Genomic DNA, 17,801 nt, shown 5'->3' on the forward strand with positions numbered 1-17,801 from the left:
GGGTGCGTAAAAACAAGACAAAATATACGCGAGTCGAGCCAAATTTGCGTTGCTTCATTCCTTTCCCATAAGTCGCGGTTCAGCTCGCGAAAATTTCGTCAGTTTATACGCAGCATAAGAAGAGTTTATGTACCCTCTAGTAACCGTTCAAATGGTTCGTTTGCAAATGTTCTTCCTCTCAACTATCAGAGCTATTTTTCAAGAAACTCGCAGTCCTCGACATTCGCTAAATTAAGATAATTCTAATCCATATCTGGAAAAATGGTTTGTTAAGGTAAAATATACATACACGCTACTCAACCCACGGAAAAGTATAAATCCCATAACAAAAACCACGTTTTAACACAGAAAATACTCATACATCGCACCTAAAATATTCCACGCACTACAAACGGCAATCAAAATATCAAGAACAAAATTACTCACTTTGTTACCGGTCTCCAAAAATGGATATCTGAATCTGATATCTGTCAGTAAAAGTTTTTGTATTTAATTGACATCTACAATAGCAGAAAGAATTACTATTTTTCATAAATTCTTAAAAATTGTTTAACACCACTGATATTTTAAATACTTAAATCGATTTTCATTTCAATAATTACGAACTTCTTTTACTTGGAGTCGCTTCAGTAATTGTTGAGAACAATATCCAGTGATGAAATATGTGATGAAAATTTGATGAAAACAGAGATGAAACACGCGTTGAAACTAGTGATGAAACATTCGATGAAATCGCCTAGGAAACCTGTGATTCATTTTTATTTATTTATTTATTACTGTGCATTGGATGTAGAAAAATTACAAAGTACATATTAGATATTAGGCCATATAATATATTCATGTATATTGGATATAATATATATGTTCAATGATATTTTTATTTATTTTTTATTTATTCTTTAATATATTTGTTATACAATGGTATAGTACAAGGCTGCCCAACCCCAGGCCCGCGGGCCATAATGTGGCCCGCGAACGAATTATAAGTGGCCCGCGTGAACCATTTTCAAAAAACCCGCCAATCCGCCAATTTGAAAAAGTATCGCTATTTGGGCTACTCAGACTGAGAATCAGCGACGAAAAAATCTAACCTGTTGAACTTACTTTTTATACAAAAATACACCGGTTTTGATATAGTATTTTTTGCGTCCGAAATGGAATCTTGTAGCCACCCCCCCCCCCCCATGGAATTCGAAAAATCTGAGGAATTATGTTTTATAGAAATTCAACCCCCCCCCCCCCATGGAAATAGGAACCGTCAGGTATTCAGTGGCCCGCCAGTGATTCAAAATCGTCAATTTGGCCCAACTGTTAAAAAGGTTGGGCAGCCTTGGTATAGTATATTGTCCTCCACGCTAGGAGTTCACCTGTGTTGTGGAGGACTTTTTCAATAGTAAAGTTATATAATTCTAAAACAATACAGTGGAGTTGGTTACACAGAGAAACATTAAAAATTAAAATATAAAATCGATTTTTCCATAGTTATAACAGTAGTTTTTCCATAGTTATTCCAAAAAAGTGAAATATAAAAAAATAAATATTAAAATATTGATTGCAATACAGGCGTGAATACATTATGGCTAGGGGTACGTAAATTTCGCAAGTAAAAAATCGCGATTTCGCATTTAAAAAAACTCAAAATAGAAAATTTCGCATTTATTTCGCAAAAAAAAATACAGTGTTAAAAGTCAATTAAAGGCTAGCATTGTTGTAATTTGTACATTTCATTGTTTGCCTGCGATCAGTTACGACAATGTTGTAGATACTAAAGTACCTCTCGGCATCAACACTTTTGATAGGGCAATTGAATAGCTGCTTTTGCAAATCCAGGGTATAGAGTTTTTGATGTAACTAAAATTTGCATTACATCCACAGGAGCTTCTTGGCCGACCAATCGAAGTAATTGTCTGTGAAAATGAGAGTACGCGTCAATTAGTTCTTCTTGTGGTACACTTTGGAATTTTTGCGAAGCTTTCCAATATGGAATTTGAATAGACAGAAGAAGAGGGCACATTTGCTGCTTCCGATAATAATCTGCCAATGTGCTTGTAGCACTCATTTGTTGGATTCGGTTCCATGTGTAACAAAAATTTCTCTTTTGAGCTGCTGTCTTCAACATCATGCTGTGATCGATAGAATTTTCGGTTGATAAAATATTCATTGTTTTTTCGCCAAAAGAGCCTTCACATTGAGAGGACTTCAAATCTTCTAATTTACTCCACAAAATGTGTGCAAACGAATAGTTATAACCTTCTAAATTGTCAATTAGTTTCATAATTTTCGGACAGAATTCTGATACGAATGTAAGTTGAACTTGAATTTTACTGGTTAGAATGTCATTTTCAAAACATTCTTTGAGGTAAATAGTGCTAGAATTGTCGTCTTCGTATTCATTAAGAAAATCGATAATTTGCTGCATATACTCATTCAAATAAATCAGAGATTTAAACCAAGAATTCCACCTGGTTACAACAGGCGTAGTTTTGGAGTTAATTGTGGAGCATGCTGTCGTAGAAAGTTTAAATAGGAACTTTTCATTTTTCTACAATGCAAAAAGGCTGACTTTGTCTTGGCCACAATAGAGTTCAGTTCCTTAAATTCTTTTATAAAAATGTCACCCAAAATATTCACTTTGTGCGCCCAGCATTGAAAGTGCAGTGCATGGTCACCCAGTAGTATTTTTTAGCAAGTTGAAACATGTACCTTGCAGAGTCAGACACTAAACCATGTACTTGAGATTATTGAATTTCGTATTCTTTCAAAGTATCAATTATTGCTTGAGAACAAATTGAAGCATTGACAGTGTCTAAAAAATTAACACTTGCTAAGAAACAAGACTGCTGTGGTTCTGAAGAGACAGTTTTAAGTAAAACTGCAAAGACACATCTGCCTTGTTTGTCAGAAGTTTCGTCGGCCACCACAACTACAGGCTGATCCTTTAGTTTTTGTTTCACTTCATCTTTCTCCGAAACACCGCACTGTGGTACGTACTTACGTCTCAAATTATCTCCAGAAGGCAGGTTACCCGAGCCATGCACACATTTTTCCATGTAACTGCGAACAGCTAGATTATCTAGTTTATTCAACGGAATGTTTGCTTTCAAACACATTTTTACAGTGCCAAGCACAAATACCTCTTTTTCCGTTTTGGCACGCTTTTGCACTTCAAAAGCACCAACTATTGTGGATTGCCTTTTAATTCCAGAGGATCAGGATAAGATTTCTTTCTTAAATGAGTAACAGAAGTCATATGCTTCTTCAAAGTATCTAATTTCTCTCCTTCCAAACGCACGTTGCAGTATTTGCACGTTACGATGTTAGTATCGCTTAAATACAAGCCATTCTCTTTGAACTATTTTACTCGTTCAGATAATTGTACTTTCCATATTGTAGTTAGTAACACAACTATACCAAACGCGCATGAGCGAGTGACTGATTGAAAGACAAGAGATACACTACTTCTTAATACAAACCTGAACTCGAATTTATAGGCGAAATTGCTCGCGCCTACCAAAATACGATTCTGCAATATACACTACTTCTTAGCTAAGCAGCAAACCTGAACTCGAATTTTAAGGCGCAATTGCTCGCACTACTTCTCATCTAAGCAGCAAACCTGAACTCGAATTTTAAGGCGCAATTATTGCTCGCGCCTACTTAAACACGATTCTGCAATATACACTACTTCTTAGCTAAGCAGCAAACCTGAACTCGAATTTTAAGGCGCAATTGCTCGCACTACTTCTCAGCTAAGCAGCAAACCTGAACTCGAATTTTAAGGCGCAATTATTGCTCGCGCCTACTTAAACACGATTCTGCAATATACACTACTTCTTAGCTAAGCAGCAAACCTGAACTCGAATTTTAAGGCGCAATTGCTCGCGCCTACCAAAATACGATTCTGCAATATACACTACTTCTTAAGTAGTGTATATTGCGCCTACCAAAACACGATTCTGCAATATACACTACTTCTTAGCTAAGCAGCAAACCTGAACTCGAATTTTAAGGCGCAATTGCTCGCACTACTTCTCAGCTAAGCAGCAAACCTGAACTCGAATTTTAAGGCGCAATTATTGCTCGCGCCTACTTAAACACGATTCTGCAATATACACTACTTCTTAGCTAAGCAGCAAACCTGAACTCGAATTTTAAGGCGCAATTGCTTGCACTACTTCTCAGCTAAGCAGCAAACCTGAACTCGAATTTTAAGGCGCAATTATTGCTCGCGCCTACCAAAACACGATTCTGCAATATACACTACTTCTTAGCTAAGCAGCAAACCTGAACTCGAATTTAAAGGCGCAATTATTGCTCGCGCCTACCAAAACACGAATCTGCAATATACACTACTTCTCAGCTAAGCAGCAAACCTGAACTCGAATTTTAAGGCGCAATTGCTTGCACTACTTCTCAGCTAAGCATCAAACCTGAACTCGAATTTTAAGGCGCAATTATTGCTCGCGCCTACTTAAACACGATTCTGCAATATACACTACTTCTCAGCTAAGCAGCAAACCTGAATTCGAATATTAAGGAGCAATTGCTCGCACTTCTTCTTAGCTAAGCAGCAAACCTGAACTCGAATTTAAAGGCGCAATTGCTCGCGCCTACAAAAACACGATCCTGCAATCTACACTACTTCTAAGCTAAGCAGCAAACCTGAACTCGAATTTTAAGGCGAAATCGACTCGCGCCTACCAAAACATGACTCTGCAATCTACACTACTTCTTAGTTAAGCAGGTAACCTGAACTCGAATTTAAAGGCGCAATTGCTCGCGCTTACCAAAACATGATTCTGCAATATACACTACTTCTCAGCTAAGCAGCAAACCTGAACTCGAATTTTAAGGCGCAATTATTGCTCGCGCCTACTTAAACACGATTCTGCAATATACACTACTTCTTAGCTAAGCAGCAAACCTGAACTCGAATTTTAAGGCGCAATTGCTTGCACTACTTCTCAGCTAAGCAGCAAACCTGAACTCGAATTTTAAGGCGCAATTATTGCTCGCGCCTACCAAAACACGATTCTGCAATATACACTACTTCTTAGCTAAGCAGCAAACCTGAACTCGAATTTAAAGGCGCAATTATTGCTCGCGCCTACCAAAACACGAATCTGCAATATACACTACTTCTCAGCTAAGCAGCAAACCTGAACTCGAATTTTAAGGCGCAATTGCTTGCACTACTTCTCAGCTAAGCATCAAACCTGAACTCGAATTTTAAGGCGCAATTATTGCTCGCGCCTACTTAAACACGATTCTGCAATATACACTACTTCTCAGCTAAGCAGCAAACCTGAATTCGAATATTAAGGAGCAATTGCTCGCACTTCTTCTTAGCTAAGCAGCAAACCTGAACTCGAATTTAAAGGCGCAATTGCTCGCGCCTACAAAAACACGATCCTGCAATCTACACTACTTCTAAGCTAAGCAGCAAACCTGAACTCGAATTTTAAGGCGAAATCGACTCGCGCCTACCAAAACATGACTCTGCAATCTACACTACTTCTTAGTTAAGCAGGTAACCTGAACTCGAATTTAAAGGCGCAATTGCTCGCGCTTACCAAAACATGATTCTGCAATATACACTACTTCTCAGCTAAGCAGCAAACCTGAACTCGAATTTTAAGGCGCAATTGCTCGCACTACTTCTTAGCTAAGCAGCAAACCTGAACTCGAATTTTAAGGCGCAATTATTGCTCGCGCCTTGTTATGATGCAGGGCTAGACTCCTTTTGTTTTAATATTTTATTCATTAATTTGTTCTGCATCATCACATTTATCCTCGCCGATTCTCTAACCTAGTTAGGAACTGGGCGATCGTCGCTGGTATTGGTTTTTGTAAAATTTCGAATCATAATTTAAAATTTAACATCTGAACCGGACGGAAACAAAAATCACTTCTTGGCTGGACAGTCAAAGTGTGGGTTCGTGGACTGTACAGACGATGGTCGCAGTGCTTTTCGTTTTTGAATAATTAATTGTACGGAATGTAATTCCCTTTTTGTCGCCGATGAGTGCGATTTTGCTTACGGGCACGGCGGTAAACGTTTTTGTGACCAAAAAATAACCATTCCCGAAGTGGGTAATAGTGATTTCGCTGGACGGAAGTTGTTTCGGACGGACCACGCGACCGCCGTTACGATTGAACGGGAATCCGTAAAGTAACGGTCAATCCTGCGTAGTATTGGATCATACGCGATTTATATTTTGTGCCATGCATGGCTGTCAAGCGGGAACTTCGTTCTTTTTGATTTCTGGAGTTTGAATCCCGACATCGCACGTGTTCGACGGGCCGAGAAAGAGCCCTATGTATGGGTTGCAGCATCCCCAGGAACGGCTACGCGCTTATAGATAGCTGGAGTTTATGGATGTGGCCAGGAGGAGTATATCCACCTTTCCAGAAGACGGAACACACTTCTACGGAGTTACGTCAGCCGCCGAATGGGTGTGCGGGACGTTCCGTCGCTTCTCATATCAAGAAAAGCTGTGTTCGGCATTAGAAAACGCGATGTTCGGCTTCCGTAGTGTAGATACAGATAGTTAAAAACTGGTCTGTCTTTGGGGTAAGTCAAAATTATATAATTCTGTTAATCTGTTGAGCTAGGGCTCATCAGCAAAATGTCCAAAAGGTTTACAATACATGTAATATCAATCCATACACCGCCTTTTATTTATGTACATTGAGATACCATCCTAAAAACAAAAGAAACTATCATGATACTGACACGCGACCTTGGTTGCGAACTTTCACACCTGAGATTATTGAGTATAAACATTCTAGATGATTAATTCTAACCTAGATTGGCGCGTTCTACCGAACAAAGTTGATACAATTATTATTATTTGTACCCTGGGTCAAACCCACTTAACAGCCTACCAAAACACGATTCTGCAATATACACTACTTCTAGGCTAAGCAGCAAACCTGAACTCGAATTTTGAGGCGCAATTACTCGCACTACTTCTTAGCTAAGCAGCAAACCTGAACTCGAATTTAAAGGCGCAATTGTTCGCGCCTACAAAAACACGATCCTGCAATCTTCTACACTACTTCTAAGCTAAGCAGCAAACCTGAACTCGAATTTTAAGGCGAAATCGACTCGCGCCTACCAAAACATGACTCTGCAATCTACACTACTTCTTAGTTAAGCAGGTAACCTGAACTCGAATTTAAAGGCGCAATTGCTCGCGCTTACCAAAACATGATTCTGCAATATACACTACTTCTCAGCTAAGCAGCAAACCTGAACTCGAATTTTAAGGCGCAATTATTTCTCGCGCCTACCAAAACACGATTCTGCAATATACACTACTTCTAAGCTAAGCAGCAAACCTGAACTCGAATTTTAAGGCGCAATTGCTCGCACTACTTCTTAGCTAAGCAGCAAACCTGAACTCGAATTTAAAGGCGCAATTATTGCTCGCGCCTACCAAAACACGATTCTGCAATATACACTACTTCTTAGCTAAGCAGCAAACCTGAACTCGAATTTTAAGGCGCAATTGCTCGCACTACTTCTTAGCTAAGCAGCAAACCTGAACTCGAATTTAAAGGCGCAATTATTGCTCGCGCCTACCAAAACACGATTCTGCAATATACACTACTTCTTAGCTAAGCAGCAAACCTGAACTCGAATTTTAAGGCGCAATTGCTCGCACTACTTCTCAGCTAAGCAGCAAACCTGAACTCGAATTTTAAGGCGCAATTGCTCGCACTACTTCTTAGCTAAGCAGCAAACCTGAACTCGAATTTAAAGGCGCAATTGCTCGCGCCTACCAAAACATGATTCTGCAATATACACTACTTCTAAGCTAAGCAGCAAACCTGAACTCGAATTTTAAGGCGAAATCGACTCGCGCCTAACAAAACATGATTCTGCAATACGCTCGCTCCTCATCTACACAACAACTTGTGCCGTCTCTGTCTGTTTTGAACAGAGTTGTAATAATTGTTAGCGCGTCTGATCAACATTTGAAAGCACGTAACGTAAAAAGGTTTGAAAGTATTTCATTTTCAAATTTCGCTTTTATTGCAAATAAAATGCAGATTTCGCTTTTATCTATTTTCGTAAAAACGAAATTTACGTACCCCTTATTATGGCCCGTTGCCAATCAGTCAACATTAGTTTCTAAATAGGCAGTTCCCTGTTCTAAGAAACTAATCATGACCTTAATTTATGTTGTTTGGTGCGTAATATCAAATATTGTAAATTAAAAATATATATACATGTATAAATATATATTTTTTTTAATTATCATCCGATTTTATGTCCGGGTTAAATCTTTCTCATAGGAAAAACTAAACCCTTCCACACACTTTTCCACAAATGATCATCTAGTCAATCAACATTATGCAAGTGCATTATATAAGTAAAATAAATACAAAACAATACAAGAACAATACGTCAACTCACCAGAGATCAAATGGGAAAATAATTCACCCACTCCAGATATTTTCATATCAGAGGGTTCGGCTCTGTAGAACTCCTAACAGGGCCAATAAATCCTACTGATCCATCAACATAAATATTTCAAAAAATTTTCGTTATCCTACATGTATTTAAAATGACTGATTTTTGCATTTTTATAAACAAATTTTTTGATAGATCTAATACGCCTAAATTTTTATTGAGAGAGCTAGGTATAATGCCAGTAGTCGAAATAACGAATGGTAATATTTGTATAGTCTGAGAATGCCAAATTATTTTTGTCGCATTTCCTAAATCTGTGTATTTTCTTATTTTTTCATTACCAGATTTTTGAATATTACAGGAATTTGGAATAGCGACATCAATAATATAAGTTATTTTTTTTAATTTTGTCATGTATTACTATATCGGGTATATTATGACCAATCGTTCGGTCTGTTAGCATAATTTTATCATTATATGTTTTATATAAAAACGTTTTTTAAAAATGAATTTTTTTCGTATTAATAATATGGTATTATATTACGGCAGTCAATCAAATTATGTTTAATTACCAAACTTTGGTGAATTATTTTTAAAACTTGATTGTGCCTTATGGCCTAAATGTATACTCGGACGGTGCTAATATAGAACATCCCGTTATAATATAATAATTATAATTTTTATAGCGCCGCTTTTGTGAGTTATTACCTCAGGGGAGCGTTACAGTTGATACAGGTATTACAAAAAATATAAATATTACCAAAATAAAGTGAGTAAAGTAAAATGAAGAACAGGAACAGGTGACATGAAGATAGAAGATGGAGACTCTGCAGCAAGAATCCTTGGTGGTGAAGAAACTGGACCAGCTGCTGCAGCGAGAGAGTCCACCAACAGTGCCAACACGAGGTTCGTCATCCAATGTTCTATAGTTTCCGGAAAAGCTAAACATTTTCAACATAAATCATCACTTTTATTTGTATCTTTGATTATATGCTTCCTATAATTTTTAGTATTAATGACTATATCCTGAATGGCAAGCATAAATCCTTCTATTTCTGCGCTCAACTCTCCAATACTCAACCATTTGTTTGACGACAATTTGTCAACATACGTTTGGTTGAGATAAAAGTGTTTTGCGTGTAAAATTTTATTTGACCAGGAATCTAATAATTCCTGGTTGGGATTTATTAAAATGTTGGCATTCTCGTCGTATAAATTTAAAGGTGTAATGTTTCTATCTGCCTTGCAAATTATTTTGTGCATTTCTGAGCACATTTATAAATATTATTAGCATTATTAATCCAGTGATGAATTCAGCGATGAAACCTGTGATGAAACATTCGATGAAACTTGTAATAATCACTGATGAAACTGGCGATGTTGTGTTTCTAGTAAGCACGCGATGAAATCACTGTTGAAACAATCCATTAAATCTGTTACGAATCCAGTGATGAATAATGCCGTCACGGCTTTATAGGGAACTAGGCGACGGCACGGCACGTCATGAGACGTGCGTACTTCGTTAGATTCATTTTCAACAGCTATTTCGTACGCACTATTATTTAGTGCAAGATGTAACAATTAAGCATACGCAAGCGGCGTTTTGCGCCTTGTACAAGGTGTACTTATAGCTTAACAAAAGGCTTCAACATTATCGTAATAACGAACATTTTATGTTTTTTTATGCCGTTGCCGTGCCGTGGCCGCAGGAATTATAAAAGCCCTTCATTAAGGCTCCGTAGTAAGCGTTCAAAGATGGTTTAAAAAAGAGATATGTAAATACGAATATTAGAGGGAGCGCGCTAATATTAAAAAAACGAAAATATTTAATAAAACACGACCCGTTTGAAATAGAGCAAATATCTCTTGAAAAACGCTCAAGTTGCATTTAAAGAAACACTGTTAATTTATTCATACTTGTAAAATATTAAATATTACGACACTTTTCAGAAGGTTTTCCGACGCAGAAAAGTTTCATAGGTAGGTACTTTCGAAAGAAATAAATTAAGTATTATCAAATTTTTAAATTAAAATTACATGACGAAGTTTTAAAAATGAAAGCGCCGCTAAAAAAATGGTTCCGGCCGGGATCGAACCGGCGACCTTCTGCGTGTAAAGCAGACGTGATAACCGCTACACTACGGAACCGAGTGACCGAAACAGCAAATATACCATTTAATAAAAAAAACTTACATAATTACACATCTGTCCTGATGATGGACACAGCAATGATATCCGTAAATTAACCACTCACATGCTGTCCAAATGAAGAAGAAAAATACGGAAGCGCAACAAGGAAAAACTGAAAAGTCACAATAACATTACCGCCATCTATTGGGCACCTACAAATGGAAGTTTTTTTTTTTGTTTCTTTAATCAATTTTAGAAAACGATTTTCGCCAGAGATGTCGCTTTCGAATATTATGTCATATTTGTGTGCGCCTCGGATGAAAGCGAGATAATTAATGGAAAATTAATGGAAAACAGTTTGATAATGCCTTTAGAGGGCGAAACAGCTGTCACGCGTAATAATAATTACACAGCAGAACTTGTTTAAATATAAACTGTTTTTATAAACCCAATAATAATATTATTGTATATATAAAAAAATAAAAAAATAAAATGGAGTTCTACAAATTAAACTTAATAACAATAAATGAAAATTATGAAATTATTATTGGATGCATAATACGTTTATTTGCATTATTATTGTTGATTAAAAAACATTGTTGAGGTTTTTATCGGTGTTCTTAAATTTGTTCAAATAATTAAGTGAATGGAGATTAAACTAATTAATTTTTATTATGTAAACAGAACCGCCACTGATTATGGTACCAAACACCGAAGAAAAGATTGTCAATGAGGTAGTGACGTTTCTTTGGACAAATCGTAAAATTTCGTATTTAATTTTTTGTAAACGGTACATAAAATTGTTTAAATTAAATAGGTAGTTATATAAGTACCTTCTTAGATTTCAGAGGAAATCGTGGTTTTGATTTGTTATATAAAATTAGAAATATTGTACTCTTTTGGACGCGAGTGTTTTCAAACAGAGTTCTTTCAATCCAACCAGTGGGATAATAAATACTGTCCTTATTTTGAATACAGTATTTTTGCAAGTCTTGCTCGTCGTCAGGATGGCCGAGCGGTCTAAGGCGCTGCGTTCAGGTCGCAGTCCACTTCTGTGGGCGTGGGTTCGAATCCCACTTCTGACAAAAATTTTTTTTTGAAAATACGAAAACCTATTTTTGTTTGTGATTTAACTTTATAAAATTAACTCGAAGAATATTAATAAAACTCAATACATTTGTGAAAATCTATCTTACTTAAAAAGAAGTCAAAAGTAGCGATATTTGACAAGAAAAATATTTAGTTACATGCGTATTTGAAAAAAATACACACCATTACACGATAGAAAGAAAACATCGATTTCAAACAATCAACTAAATAAAAACACATATTTAATGCATAAAGGAATCCATATACATATATAGCTTAGTTCCTAGTGAAATTAAAAATGTATTTCAAATAAGTTTTAGAAGTGTAAATTAAATGTAAAAATGTATTTATGTTCATAGAGGGTGGTATATTTATGTGTTCATATTTAGGGCCCGTTCCCACTTCCGTTTTCAAATCGGAGGCGGGTCCCGTTTTAAAAACGGACGGCCAATGGCCCTGTTCACACTACCGTTTTAAAAACGGATCCGTTTTAAAAACGGACCATACTCTACGAAAAAAAATAATTGTCGATTCAACAAAAACATGTTATTTGCTCATTATTCAGTAATGGTGCGCAATGGACGACGATGAAGCTCTTGTTATCATGTGGTACTTATTAAATAGAAGGAAAAAAGTGAAAAGAAAATTTTGAGTACACCCAATCATAGCCGAATGATTTTCTGTAGGAATTTTCCAAGTGTTAATTGGTGAGTTAAGAAGTGATGAACTAAAGTTCTTTAATTATTTTAGAATAATAATGAATGGATTATTTATATAGCGCCGTTTTCACCATGAAAAATCACCTCAAGGGCGCTTAATGGCTTAAGAGAATGTCTATCACTTCCTTTAACCATCTACTGGAATGAGTTTCAGAGAGCTTAACATATCAAAATACAAAATTGAGAAAGTGCATTTGTCCTGAAGAAAGGCTATCGATATTTTAAAGTAAGAAAACAATAAACACTCAAATATTTTTTATTATGTGTTTATTTAACTAATACGCTCTTCCGTGCATCTCATTAAAGCTTTAAAATTTAAAAAAAAGTAAACTTAAATAAAATAAAATAAAAATTTTGATGTACAAAAGTTGTGTACACCAAGTGTTTTGTTTTTATTTAGTTAAAGATAAAATATTACCATACTCTTTCTTCGACCAGTGGTATTAAATTTTCGGGATTTATTTCCTTATCCATTATTGTAGTTTTGATTTATTTACTTAACAAAATAACCAAATACAAGCACGCAGCGTGCCTGCTTCCTTGCGACAGGGAGCGGGCGGGGAGGGGTCGGGGTTTGGCGGGGACTCTGCCGGAACGACTGGACGACAAGTGTGAACAGCTCCATACAACACTATGAGCGAGCGTGTGCCGACACGATTTGAAAACGGACGCGCTGCGTAGGCGAGCCATCCGACAAAAAATGTCGGATCCGTTTTCAAATCGTGTCGGACAAGTGTGAACAGCTCCATACATCCACTACAGCCACTAGGGCATCCGATTTTAAAACGGGACCCGCCCCCGATTTGAAAACGGAAGTGGGAACGGGCCCTTAGACTACATGAAGTGGGTGAGTAGGTCTATCATAAATATTGGTCGATATAATTGGTATATATACCAATTTGTATATATTACTACGTGAATATATTATCGTAACCCACAAAATTAGTTTATTCTCATTTTAAGTTTTTCATGTATTTAGTTTGGATATAATACAAACTTTAAGAGGGAGTTGACAATTTTTTTATATACCTAGTATGTAAACTGGTTTTTAGACAACATATTTTGTAGTAACCAACAATTTAATATTATTTTAAAGCGTACCCTATCGTATGAAATTTTACAATAGTTTACGCGGGGCAGTGTTCACAAAATATACAGCGCATGTAGCCTAGGATCCCGATATAACAAACCCTACGTCACCGAGTACACAGGTAAAACCCTAAATAAACCACTGGTGAAACTAATTATTGTGAGAATAGACATTTAGTAAGCCTTAAAAAAGTCGGTCTGCCGGTGCGCCTCTTGGAGGGTTCAGCGCAGTCATGGAAATATTAATGATTTTTTTCGTAAATTTACGTCATAAAGTATAGTTACTTACGATGTGGGTCGATTAGTAGATGAAAAAAAATAAGGTCTGATTTAAAGTTGGATAAAAATTGGGAAATTTTACGTCATCGAGTACACCAATGAAACCAACGAATAACTGAAGTCTAGAAGAATTTAACAAATTTATTGGTCTGGAACCCAGCAGCATTTCAGTTTTTTGTGTATAAATTTTTAAATTTATTTTTGTGTTGTCTGAAATAAAAACTACATTTTTACATTTCAAGCACCTTTATTTTTTAAATAATATTTTGGGGTGATGAATGTGGGTAGGTTCAGAGGTAAAATTATATCGTCTATGGTCGCACCTTTTTTTAAAGTTTCCTCTATACTTGTCTATTGTGCTATGCCATAATTAAAATCTGTCTGCATATCGGCAGATATGTAGACAGACTTTTTAATCAACTTTTTACATACTTTTTAGCTCGGAGATGGTTTGGAGCAGGGGGTTAGGAGCAATAGGTTAAAACAATAATTTTTGTCCTCTTTGAGTGCCTTTATTGCTGACCAAGTTCAGTAAGTATTATTTTTTCTTAATATCGTTTCCTTTTTGCTCTAATGGACTTTACAGTGGGAAAGAAGCCGCCAGATCCCGTCCCCCCTCACCCTATTCATTTTGAAAACGATATTGCTAGCGAGGTAGATATAATGACAGATTCTTGTACTCCAAAAAAATAAAAGTTAGAATCCTTCCGAAAAAAGAATCTTCTCAGGTCTCAATTCCTGTAGAAACAGTGACTCCTCCTCTCGTTACCTGTACATTACACTGTACCCGACTTTAGCAAAAGCCCTCTTCATAGTGTATATGCAAAACAACACACAATGCCACTCCCTGCATCCCTGACTTTTGTAAAAAAAAAACCAAAACCCCCCACGGATTTGAAAATATTGTAGGGCATTATTTTTCTCCCAGATTCTCTAGCTACCACTCCCCTCCCAATGGATTTGAAAACACGTGGGGAATTATTCTTGTCAGAAATTCGTTAACCAACCCTCCTCCAAGGATTTCAAAATATTGTGGCGAATTATTAACATACACCCTCCCCCTGCCGATTTACCTACCTAACTATTTTTGCCTCAAATCTACCGATTTTCATTTTCGCGGTATTGCATCACTGATCAGTGTTGCCAACGAAGGCGATTTATCGCCATTTAGGCTACTCAGAACGAGAATCGGCGACGTAAAAATCTTGGTCGCCGATTAGGCTACCTCAAATTTTGAAAAAATGTGAGGAATTTTTCGAAATGGAATTCCGTAAATACCCCCCCCCATGGATTTCAAAATTGTTGTGGGGAATCATATAATGTTTTTGGCTGTGCGGAATTTTTTTTTTCAGCGAAGTTCTGTAACAACCCCCCCCCCCCCCATGGATTTCAAATATTTTGTGGGGAGTACTTACTTTGTAACATTTTTGTGGGGAATTATCTTTTACAGAAATTCTCTAACAACCCCCCCCCCCCCCCCCCATGGATTTCGAATAATAAAAGGGGGAATCAAGCTCACGTAGAATATTTGTGGGGAATATATGGGCAGAATTACTGCAACTGAAATTCGGCTACATTAGGCTACTAAATGTTTGAAAAACGGCGACATTAGGCCAAGATCCGTTGGCAACACTGTCACTGATGTCAATATATTGATGGCATTATGGATGGCGTTTATTTATGGATGGCATCAGGCAGCACCATAGACATATGAATATTAGTAGACCTGCCCTAAGTGATTAAAAGCGTATTATCCCCACTCCCCATACCGGTTCCATTGGAGCCGGCTGTGCTCGCGTATGGCCTCAAGTGAAATTTGAAAACGTGATGTCATCATTCTTGTGCGAACTATGGTCGAGGCATCATCGGTTCATTTTACGAAATAACACGGCAAAATGTTGACTTGTACTATGAAAACTTGTAAAAATAGATGTGAAAAAGAGAATAAACCCAATTGTCGTATTACATTCCATAATATATAAGCATTATTTTACTTTATTTTAAGCATATTCACATCGTATAATATGAATCAGTTGTTACTATCACATCGAGAAACGTCTGGACGCGAAACACAAAGCTGGTTGGTTGCTGGGTAGTAAATTATGAACATTTATAAAAGTGTCTTAACTAAATACTTAAACGAAATATTCGACTCTGAAAATAAAACCGAATTTTTTTGCCGAATTTGGACTTCGCAAATTTGTTCATAACGTGGCGAGTAATTTGCGCTCCCATGTAAAAATGTCTATTCATTCAAAAGCAGATTTTACTTTTAAGAAGTAAATGGTGATATTATAATGCGAGATGCCTATTTACTGTCAGATTGATTTATTGACGAATCACAGTCAGCTTCACTCCCTTCGTTCTTCAACAGTTGATTTTACCCAGGGGCATTTAACTAAGCTTTGGCCTTGAAACTCATTTGAAACCGCCACGCCCACCTCAAAATTCTTATAGAAAACGAATAATATGGCTAAAAGCTCAGATCTCATTGGTGAGAAAAGAAGGATTGGTTTGATCTCTCGCTCTCTACCATAATGACTCGTGTAACAGAAAGAGATGACGGAATTTTGCCGTTTGACAGTTTCAAATCATTCAAAAAAAATGAGTGCGGTTTATTTATACACGCGGGTTGTCATTTGCTGCCGAAATACTATCATTTCCGTCGAAAATATTGCATGTTAAAGTTGTTCGTGATAAAAATACAATATAAGCCAGTATAGTGTTAGCGAGTTACAAACATATATTCAACCTACCTACGTAAGTGAATCAGTTTTTAGGTTATTCGTTCGGTTTTTTGAACAATGCTTCATACTTGGCATATGTCTTCCTCCACAACGTATAAATGTTATTTATTATATCGATAAACTTATTCATGTTATTGATTAGTGTTATCCTGTATTATCTTATTGTTTTGGTGAAATTAAAGATTTTTAAACATATGTAACCATGAGTTCATGAGGCTGAAAAATGTCGGAATTCTTTGTCGTACTGTCGGACAATCATGTTTTGGAAATTTTCTTCAGTGTTTTTGCAAATTTCTTGTCATTTTGGGTTTCTTCTTCTCAGATTAACAAGTTTCATCTTAAGGAAATGCACTGTAAAAGTTTATTTTCTTAGTCAGATGAACCTTGCCATAAATAAACCACTCTCTAGATCGATATCTTCGGGCTTTTTGTATGGCGCCATTTTGTCACCCCCTTAACCACAGACGACCACAGATAAAACGGTCGTTTGGTCCAGACAGGTAAATATATGGTGGACCATAAAGAAATCTCAAGGTCATTAAAAAAAGAGCAAACATAGACAATATACCTGCACCCAGCTAACATCGTTCATTCACTAGCCCAAAAAAAATATATAATAAAAAATACTGGAATGCAGGAAAAGGAAAATAAAAAAAACCCACAGCTATGCACACATCAAAATATTTTTTATTTTCAAAAAGACAATGGACAGTAATACAAAACAGGGTCAGTACAACCGATGTATTGAGCATTGATTTATCATTGAAGTAGAAGATAATACTAATATATCTAAACAAAACATGAAACAGAACAAGACACAAAAAAATAAAAAGTAACAGTCTCAACTAGGAATTGAACCCAGGATTTCTGTCTTACTGCAACAACTTAATAGGATTTAATTTGACCTTGCACAAAAATACAAGAATATATACACAAGATAGCACTAGAAGTTATTCAAGTTCTCCTGCAAGGGTTTCATATAATTTTCACAGCTTTGTCGTCAGCAAACATCATTGAAAATACTGGTACTTACATGATGTAATTCTGGAGAGGTTTAAATGAACTTGTTTGATGTAATCGTGGCTTTGTTTAACAATTTTAGTCTCCTAATACGTGGTATAAGATCGCGTCGAAATACGGATAGGTTTGAAAAGGAAAATTAATCAAATTATTAGCCAATGAAGTACATTCAGGAATCATGAACATTGTATCAAAGAACGAGAGGTTAGTACCTGTATTTAACAACGTGATCGGGTCCTTCTTTCAATTGGTGGAGATAGACCGGATATTTTATGATGATTGGAAGATTAAGCGTTGGCAACGCAT

At 36.5% G+C, this 17,801-nt stretch overlaps 2 non-coding genes across 2 annotated transcripts; one reads left to right on the forward strand and one right to left on the reverse strand.

Moving 5' to 3' along the window:
• Nucleotides 1–10,497: 10,497 nt before the first annotated feature.
• On the reverse strand, nucleotides 10,498–10,570 carry TRNAV-UAC (transfer RNA valine (anticodon UAC)). Its single transcript has one exon. It is a non-coding gene; the product is annotated as a tRNA-Val (tRNA).
• A 983-nt stretch (nucleotides 10,571–11,553) lies between these two features.
• Nucleotides 11,554–11,637, forward strand: TRNAL-CAG (transfer RNA leucine (anticodon CAG)). Its single transcript has one exon. It is a non-coding gene; the product is annotated as a tRNA-Leu (tRNA).
• The last annotated feature ends 6,164 nt before the right edge of the window (nucleotides 11,638–17,801 follow it).

The sequence above is a fragment of the Hesperophylax consimilis genome, chromosome 15, assembly GCF_061612785.1.
Source record: "Hesperophylax consimilis isolate HC1 chromosome 15, BYU_Hcon_1.0, whole genome shotgun sequence".
NCBI lineage: Eukaryota > Metazoa > Arthropoda > Insecta > Trichoptera > Limnephilidae > Hesperophylax > Hesperophylax consimilis.